Raw genomic sequence first — 9,957 nt, forward strand, 5'->3', positions numbered from 1 at the left:
GACATTTCTGAATTTTGGGGACTGTCAGCAGTTGGATCACTTTTTCAGACACAGAGAAGGGGCAGTGCTGCTTCGTGGGGGATCCAGGCTCTTTATCCTCTCCACGAGATAGCTCCCCCAGCACAGTAAGGCCAGCAACGCCAGGGCAAAGCACAGAGCCATTGTTTGTGCTAACATGTTCCCAATGTCAGCAAAATAAAGAGATAAGCAGTGCAGCCAATAAACTCCCTGACCCGTACAGAAGCTTGCCACTTAATAACTCCTATAGCTATAGCATGGTTAATACAACGCTGCCATTGTCTCCTGCCCCACGCTGGGCACCAAAAAGGAGTGTGGTGGGTTGACTGAGGCTGGATGCCCAGTGCCCACCCAGCTGCTCTGTCACTCCCCTCCTCAGCAGGACGGGATAGAAAACAAGGTGGAAAAAACCTCATGGGTCAAGATAAAGTCAGTTTGATAAAGTACAAGTGACGGCTAAGTACAGAAGCAAAGGAAACCAAAAGATTTAGTCTCTGCTTCCCATCAGCAGGTAATGTCCAGCCACTTCCCAGGATGGAGGGCTTCAGTACGCATAGCGGTTGCTCTGGAAGACAAATGTACTAACGAATGTCTCCCTGCCCTCCTCCTTTCTCTTGGCTTTTATTGCTGAGCAGCCATCATATGGTATGGAATATCCCTTTGGTCAGCCTGGATTAGCTGTCCTGGCTATGTCCCCTGCCAAGGTCGTGCCACTGGCTCCTGGGGATAAGGGAGGAATTTTGGAGAGACAGCCTTGACTGTGTGCCAGCACTGCTCAGCAGCAGCCAAAACAGCAGTCTGTTATCTACACCTCTGTAGCTACCAAGGCACAGCACAGCACTAGGAGAGCTGCTCTGGGGAAAATTAACTCCATCCCAGCCAGACCCAATACGCCCATATTGTTCCTTTTCTCTTGGAAGAAATCAGAAAGATGCTTTTGCAGATGCAGAAGTCCAGGCAGAAGGAGGGGAGTGCTTGAGAAATCAGTTTTTAGATGGTAAGAAAGTAGTGAGAATTGAGGGTGGTGGTGAATTCCATGAAATAGGAAAAATGGAAGATTTGCACCTGGAAAGGTAACGAAACCGAAAGAGAAGAGGAAGAACTGGACCATTCCAGTTACTTCTTTACACCCAGGACCTGGCAGCATACAGACGTAACAACTCTTACTGTTTCAGGAGATGTGGTGAGGAGTACTACCAGACACTGATAAATGATCTTTCTCAGATTGCTAGGATTTAGGCTCATTCCTTTTACTTAATTTCCTCCAACCCTCCTGAGGCTCAGTTCTTCCTCTCATATTTGCATGTGTTTATCTCTTCCAAATACCTCTAGACAGCTACCACGACTTCCCTCGCATCACTGACGATGTAACTTTAACTAGGGACAGTGAAATGACAAAAAACCCGAGCAAACAAAAAGGCAAAGAAATGACAAGGGCATTTTGCTGCCTTTAGCAGTAAAGCACAGTGACTCCTGCACTTCTGAGTGCTGTCGCTGTTGTGTATTTAACTCATACACACTTTCCAGGCATGCCATAAAATAAACATCCTAACAAATAATTCAGGTAAGGTTGCAGACCTGTCTGTCTTCTGGGCACGTGTTAGCCTGTGAGCTTCACAGCCTTGTAAGACATCAGTGGAGCAGGAAATGCAGGAGCAAAGTTTCAAGGTGGGGACCATCCAGCTTCAAATGCCAGCAGCAGTCCTACCTCTGTCCCAGTAGCAGGATGGGGAGAGCTCTCCAGTAACAGCAAACGCTAGTGGAGAAACAGAAAACCAGTCACTTGTTTGCATGAAACTTGTTGGAGCTTGGCATCTTCGGAATCTTTTTTTTTTTTTTTTTTTTAATTAGGTGAAATTTATCACAGAGTTCAAAAGTTATGGAAATGGCCCGAAAGACAAGCTGGCGATGCAATTGCAGCAACTCTCTTTCTTTAGGAAATCATTTAAAAACCCCTAATGATTGGAGAAATGGCCCCACAGCCCATTATTTGATGGCTGTTTGCATTTTCAGGTCCCTGTCTCCAATGAGAGAGAGAGGATGTCTGAATCCTTCCTTTTTCATAATTAGAGCTTATGAGCTGCAGGCTCCTTTTTAAGGTGCCCCTTTCTATTGATCTGTAATGCCACTTTAGAGGTTGTAACTAATAATACTAGATGTTAATCAACTCAGATTTGGTAGTGGATGCTACTTTCAGCTAGAGGAATCTGTTAACTGCCTCTTGCCTTTTTCCTATTTATATTTTAACTGCATTGTGTGAGAATAATGGAGCATCTTCATTCAGACAGAATTAGTCATTTATTTTATGTAGGAATCTTCAGCATGTAGTAATCTCACCCATATTCAGCCAAGCAGGTAAGCACATACTGAAGTCTACAATTAAAATCCTTAATTAAATCCTTAAATTAAGCACATACTTAAATTCTTTGCTAAAGAGGGATATAATCTCCAACATGCTTAAGATAAAGTGTGCATTTAAGTGCTTTATTGAACCAGTACTTTCACTGCAACTCAAAGTATATTTGTGAAGCAAAAGCTGCTATAGGTGTAATCCCACAAAAACACCCAGCAGTTTGACAGGGGAAGCCGGTGTGCATTTATCAACATAAACCACACGTCGCCTGTTCTGACAGCTTGTACCTGGAATTTTATGAGGTGTAAAAAAACATTTGGATGTGACGTTGCCAGGCCAGTGGAACGCGATTAGCTGTGCCGGGACCATGGCAGCGAGAGCAGCAGCGTTCACAGCTCGGCCGTGGGCTGGAGAAAGGACAGCCCCAGCTCGGATGCCTGCTGGGATCTGCATGGCTTGCTGGGCTTACATCCCAGATCTGGGGCAGGTTTGGTCTCCGTGTTGACTCTGGGGGAGTGTGAGGGTAGGAGATGGAAAGAAGACCTCCTCTACCCTGCCAAGCGCCGGAGCTGGCATGCTGCGGGGGCAAGGCGTCTTTGTGGGGCAGGAGAAGAGACAGGCTTTGGAGATGGCTGCAGGGCTAGGGCTGGGTCTGAGCGCGATGGCTGGGCTTTCTGCCAGGTTTCTGAACGGGACAAAATGAAGACTTTAACTGCTGAGTCTGCAAAGGCTCACAGGGTGAAGGTGATAGTTGATTTTGGTGTGAAATGGCTCTTGTTTCAGGGCAGGGATTCATCAGCTGGCTGCTGTTAAAGCAAAGTTAGGTTGGGTTTAAAGCTGAGCTTTAATAAGCTGAGGGTTGAGGATCTTTGGTCAGTAACTGGGGCCAGGATGAGACCTGATGCCTTGAGTGCACCTGAACCTCCTCCTCCCCCCTAGAAAATCTGCCAATAGTCCTGGTGCCAGTAGCTTGGATCTGCTCCAAGAGGATCCAAGGAGACCTGATGCTTGGCCGGGGGGGCTGCCAGAGCTACGGCAGGACATTACTCAGGGAGGTCTGGCTCTTCTCCTGGCACCGCAGCAGCCAGGCAGCTGCTGAAAGCAGAAAGGGAAAGCAAAAGGAGGAAAAACTGTTTTGTTTTTCAGAGAATAAGGAAAAAGGGGATGGATCCCCCAAATCTCCTCACCACGACTATCTTCAGTCCACAGACAGGTCTGGCACTTACCCAGTTTCAGGTTGGCAGCATCCAGCTGGACGGGAGCAGTCAGCCTGAGCTCCGTCCTGGGCCAAAAAGGAGACAGGCACATCATCAGGCCACAGCTGGGTCCTTTCCCTGCAGACTGGGCTTTGCTAGACCTGGCCCGCAGTCAAATGTGCCAGCAAGATTGTGAATATCCATCATTCCTGCCAGAAATGGTATTAAAAGAATATTATAAGTTGCAATTACCATGGTATGCACTATTCCTGCTTCAGGTCCCAGCGTCATTTAGCGCTCAGGATGGATACTGCCCAGTTGATGAGCAGCTATTTGGTATTTTGTTTTAATCTCATGGCCAGTGTGTGACTTTGGATGTTATTTACTGCCTGCTACCCAAACCCCACTCCAGAGACAAGGTTATTTGTTTCCTCACATTTGCCCACCCAGATTCATCACTCCAGTACCCAGGAGCAACACACATATTAATGAATTTAGCGTTGCAGAAGGGTGGGGGAAGGATTATTTCCATGTTTCAAATTTCGAGCGTGACTGCTCGTTTGAAACAACCTCTCATTTTGGATCCATGATTTGCAACGGCCAAGACTTCCCTCTTATTTCATTTGCAGCAAACGTACGATTTGACAGAATAGTAAACCATCATGAAATCAGAAAAGCCTGACTTGGTAGCATGTGGGTGTTAGACCAGAGCACCCCAAAACCTTCTGAGAAATGATCGCTCCAGTGGGCAGAGCTTGGAAGTGCAACACATTTAATACAGAATAAATCTGTAAAAATTCAGTTTATTAATCCTACCCCAGATTCCTGCTTTGGATGGTGTACTGCCACCGGCATATGCATACAGCATGAAGCTTTGTCTACAGTTCGGCTGTGACTTTGTGGAGACAAAACGGGGGGCTCACACTGCATCCCCTCAGGCACGGGCACACGGGTGGCTGTGTTTGCATCGGGTGCTGCTGATTAGAGAGTGCTGCAAAGCCCACAGACGCACTCACAGCACTGCAACAGGCCTCCTAATTCCTTGTTCCCAGAAACACTGTCATTTCTAGGTTTGAAATATATTTAAGAGAAGCACTTACCGATGCCCAACACAAAGCAAATCCCAATTTTTTTGAATTGACTTTCTTGCATGAAGAGAGGAAAATACATCCACAATTTAAACTCATTACCTGACACCCTCTAGAGGCCTCCAGCCTGCAAACGCTTCAGCGTGAGCTAATTTTACAAGAATATTCCCACCTTGTGCTAACTCATTTCAGCTAATGAACCCTGGAGGGCCAGCAGCACGCGTGCCTGGGGCTGGTGGCCAGGCTGTGTTGGGGCTGGTGGCACAGTGGGGAAGGTTTCATTAGGCAGAGACACCAGCCCATAAGCACAGGCTTGGGAAAAAAAAAAAAAAAAAGTTTTGAGTCCTCGAAATGCAACATTACAACTCGGTGAAAGGCACAGCAGAGAGAAAATGGTGCCACAGCCCCCCCTCCCCCTCAGCCCCCCCGCCCCCCCAACTTTTTTTCTTTTGGAAATGGCAGGCAAGAAATTCAGCCACGGTGCCAGCAGGGTGTAGGAACTGAAATGCTCGGCAGAGCAGGGGTTGCAGCACCTCTCCCCGATGGCTGTGTGCCTGTCCCTCTGCACAAGACCCTTCAGACTGGATCTACACCATCCCTACATGCTACATGGGCATGCAGCCCTGGGCCCAGCGGGCTGGCACTTCTGACCCTTTTTGAGTGATTTTTGCTAAGCTGACTGGGTACTTAGTTAAACAAAGTTAGGTGCTGTTGGATTATTTTTCCCATCACTGCTTCTCTCACACTCCAGCTTCTTAGGTTGTAGCATATTGCAAATCTTCCCCCAGTGTACTCTGCAGCAAGAGGTGGATTATATGAAAGCAAAAACCAAGCAAGAAAATGTAGAGTGACAGCTCAGCTTCCACATATAATTCAATCCATGCCATTCCCCAGTGCATGAAAATCCACGTGCAACATCCAGTGTGTGTAGTGCAGCTTCGCAGCATGGGGAGAAAGTGGTCACAGCTTCACAGTTACTTGTTGCTGTTCATGAGAGATTACTTCAGTGGTATTGACAGGCTTCAACACCATTTGCACATTTACAGGGAGATCATCCAGTAGTTTAGTTACCGGTCAGGAACACAGAAGGTGGAGGAGAAAATCTCCCGTCCATCACACACTTACCGTCCAATTCAAGGTAAGTCAAAGATGTCCTGGAGTGTCTGAGGACTTCAGCAGGGCCATGGTAGAATTTACCTGCTTCCATCCCAATGTGTCATCATCAGGAAATTCATGCCCGATCCTATGGACACCGCAGGACATGGCCGAGGCAATTTGGTGCTGAGTAGTGCAGCAGTATCTCAGATTTCATGTTGCTGAGGTTCCCAGATCAGGCGTTTATCAAATTCATCCCTCTGAGGGCTCAGCCCATACCGAACTGCAGCTCACAGCATCAGGGTCCACCCTGAGCCCAGGAACAACCAATGCGTCCCCTCTGGGGCCATCCCACCCCTTCTGCTTGGCCACCTGGAAACAGGGAGACCCAAATGAGACCCTTGTCCACCCTTAGCCCAGGCATGTACTCCAGCAGCTGGAAAATGGCACGGATGCAGTTCCCAAAATGTGTGTAACCACAGCTAACGGACCCTTCTAGTCCCAAACCCATGCAAATAGCACCCAAAGAATCTCTGACCTCTCTCAGCATATGCCCTGGATAATAATACATTAAACCATACCCTTCAAAATAAAAGGAGGCTGTGCGCTTTGGCAATATGAAATGAAAAAAAAAACACTCCACCCAATTCATGGGTAACTGATCAGCTTCTCTGGCTTCTGTGCTCTGATCAGGTAAAAACCACCACAATCCAACCTGGCTGAACTAGAACTGGACACCTCCTCTCCGTGGATGCAGCCCCCGGTGTTGGGGGTGGCAGCTGGAGGGGAGCTGCGTGGCCGAGCTGCCCAGCCTCGGCAGCAGGCTGCAGGGATGCAGGGGAGCCCATCATGGCAGGAATGGGAACGCTTCCCGGGTGCTGCTCTGGGAACTTGTGCCTGAGCCTGCGGGGCTTACCTATGGCGTAATTAAAGGAGGTGAGAAAGACAGACAGACCACCGGGCCATCGGTCAGTTGAAGTGGCTCGATGCCATTGTTCGGACCACTGCAGAAATCCGGGATGCCTTGGGTGAATTCCCACCTGCATTTGGATGAGCTTTGCAAGAGTGTCCTACTTAAGCGCACAGGTTTGCTGTGCCCAGACAGCGAAGTGGGCAGGTCTGTGCCCCAGCGGCACCTCCACTTCTCTTCTTTCCTGGCCCCAGCAGCTATGCACCGCTTTGCTGCTGGCTGCAGGGGAGGCAGAGAAAGCAAGGAAAAAAAATAATTAATACGTCCCATTTCCCAAGCGTTTAAATAACTGCATTCTCTGTAGAAAGCAGTGCATGGAAGGGCAGGGCTTCTGGCGTCACAGCTGCTGGGGTGATTAGCATGGCAATTAAGGTGGCTTTGAGTCAAGGTACAGCAGAGTAGCCTTTAAGCAGAGGTAAGCTCATAATGGAAAATGCTGTAGGAATTAGATTCCAAATCTAATTCATCGTGGGCTGTGTGCAGGAGGGCTGCTCGGCAGTGCGGTGTTATTTGCCTCCTGACCCCCTTGCTGTTGCTCCTTCCATTAGCCAGGCGAAGCAGTTAAATGGGTTGAAAAGCCGCTGCGCAAAATCTTTCCGAGCGCAGGTGAAGGTGTTCTAACCCATCCTACGGAATCAGTTACAAAACTGTATCGCTGCTTCAGGACGCGGTGAAGGCAGTTAGGCCAAAGCGAGAACCACGGAGGAAAGGCAGGTATTACCGGGGCGGGTTTGTCTGCCTTCACCTGCCAGAGACCGCAGCTCCCGCTGACAAGACAGAGAAGCTGGTGATATTAAATTACATCCTAATTAAAACCTGACTCTGCTTTCATTCACAAGGAAAAGTCACTGGGCCGTATGCATAGATGGATGATGGTTCATCCAGAAGTTATGAGCGTTTTAATTATACGTGCATATAATGTAAATGCCTTAGATAAACACAACCCCACTTTAACAGGGCCCCTCCTGTAGCGTTACTGAGGTATATGAAGGCTCTGCTGGTTAATTAGATGTGGTTTATTTAGGTAAAAGATGGAGACTTTTTACAGTTAACAGGTGCCTTATTTTATAGGGTAGTTTTCACTGTATTTTCATTTTTTAAATGTGGGAATGTACCCCTTTAAAGGAGCAATACCGTGATGACACCTCTGCCTTTAAAATGCTACAAAGATAAGAATGTGCAATTCAAGTGGAAGGTTATCTTAACCCTAATTTACCCTTCCCAGCTGGACTGTTTGTCTTTTTAGTACTTTGCTTTGCCAAGGCAATGACATTGCAGCTTACTCCCCAGCTCTGGTTAGCTTTGGTCCCACTTGGATGCTGTAGCAGGGCTGCTACATTTATCCTGCTCAAAGTTCAGAGGAATCTGCACAGCAAAAATAGCTCCTCCGGGATTTGAGAAGTAAATCATTGAAACATCTGTGTTGATGGGCTTTCCCACAAAAATACAGCTGGAACCAAAATTACTTGGGTCCCCTTTTTCAACACCTTTTCTAGAGCTGTGGGTTTTATACCAACAACGCTGGAAGATGGGGGTTTATTGGAAATTAGGAGGATTCATGCAGTGCTGTCCTACAGAACAGCAGGGCATCAGCTCCCAGAGCTGGGGCTTGTCTGGAAAACCAAGGTGAAGAATTTCCCCTCCGGCCACTGAACAGCAGTTCTTGGCAGCTCACCTGATGGATGTGTAGAGACATCTACGGCTTTACTCAGCTCTGCAATAAACCACTGACCCGGGAAGTCCCTGGATGGGAGCACTTCCCAGTGCATCTTTGTGACAGTCCCTTCCGTCATGCCACACCTGGGATTGCCAGCTCTAATTACCAAAGTAAAGCAGGCGAACGGCCAAATGAAAAGCAGGAGGGGTCACTGGAACAGCAGCGTTAACCTGTGCAAGCTGGTTTGGGCTTTGCCAAGGAGAGATCCTTGGGTGCCTCCAGAAATACTGCTGGAGCTCAGCAGCCAAGCATCGATTTCTGTTTCACCAGTCTGGCTGCTGGGCAGTGAGATCTGCCGTGGCAGTCACCAACACATGTTTATTGTCAGTCCTCTGCTCCTGGGCTGATCCCTGAGCGTCCCTCATCCAGGTGTGTCACCACTCCTCGTGTGTGTTCACCCACCCTAGCCCGATGCCCACACTAAGCCTCCGGCCGCTTCCCGCACCGGGGCAGCACCACTCCACTTGCACAGCCACTATGTGCTTGACTGCAGTTAAAAACTGGGGATGTGAACAGGCTGCTCCATCCCGTTCTCAGCAGCTTCTGCATCCATGAGTTCAGCGGGTGGGATGCTGCAGCAAGCAAAAAAAAGGGCCTATGGAAGCAGCCGCCATCCGTGACAACAGCAGAGGAGCCTGAGATGGGACAGTCCCTGCAAGGAACAGCCAAGGTTTGCTCAACCACAACCTTAACCATCGACGGGAGTTACCTGAGACCACAGGCACTGCCTGTACCACACAGGAGCGACTGCAGCTGGAGAAGCCGCTGAGCTCGGGGCTTTGGCACTGAGCTTTGTTCCTGAGTGGGAAGGGGGCTGGCAGCTGTGCCAGCTCATAGCCTTCGAGCCAGCTGTGAAAGAGCCCCCAGATCGGGTATTGCCCAAGAAATGCCATCTCATTGGGACCTAGGAGGTCAGAAACTGGAAAAGTAATTTTTGTTCTTCAATGATGGGTGTCCTCCCTGGGCGGGGGAGGCCGCACCAACAACACATCTCCCCACCCCAAATTTTGGTACCACTTACACTGAACGCACACCCGCTAGCATCGCAGCCGCACAGGCAGGCAGCCGAGTCTTGGTCTTGCTGCAGAAAGCACAAGATTGCAACAGGAACTCAAAAGTGCGTCTTTGAGCAACATAACCCCGATTTTGGAAACAACCTGCAATTATGGCTCAGAGAAACACCAGCCTCCCCGCCTGCCCCTCGCCCCAAGGCTGCTCGCTCGCAGGGCTGCTGCTGGCACCTTCCCCGCGGGGCCGGGGACACACAGGGAAAGCGGCTGTGCTGCTCGCCGTCCCCTGCCTCGCACTGCTGCCATGTCACAGGGTGTGCACCAGGTTCACCGAATCATGGAATGGTTTGGGTGGGAAGGGCCCTTGAAAGGCCATCTAGTCCAACCCCATGGGCAGGGACATCTTCAATCAGACCAGGTTGCTCAGAGCCCCGTCCAACCTGGCTTTGAATGTTCCCAGGGATGGGGCATCTGCCCCCTCTCTGGGCAACATGCTCCAGTGCTTCACTG

General features: G+C 49.2%; 1 protein-coding gene across 1 annotated transcript in view; it reads right to left on the reverse strand.

The window, feature by feature from the left end:
- Window positions 1-9,957, reverse strand: part of NEXMIF (neurite extension and migration factor) — a 69,939-nt gene that overhangs the window by 264 nt on the left and 59,718 nt on the right. The window lies entirely within an intron of this gene.

The sequence above is a fragment of the Falco naumanni genome, chromosome 14, assembly GCF_017639655.2.
Source record: "Falco naumanni isolate bFalNau1 chromosome 14, bFalNau1.pat, whole genome shotgun sequence".
Lineage (NCBI taxonomy): Eukaryota > Metazoa > Chordata > Aves > Falconiformes > Falconidae > Falco > Falco naumanni.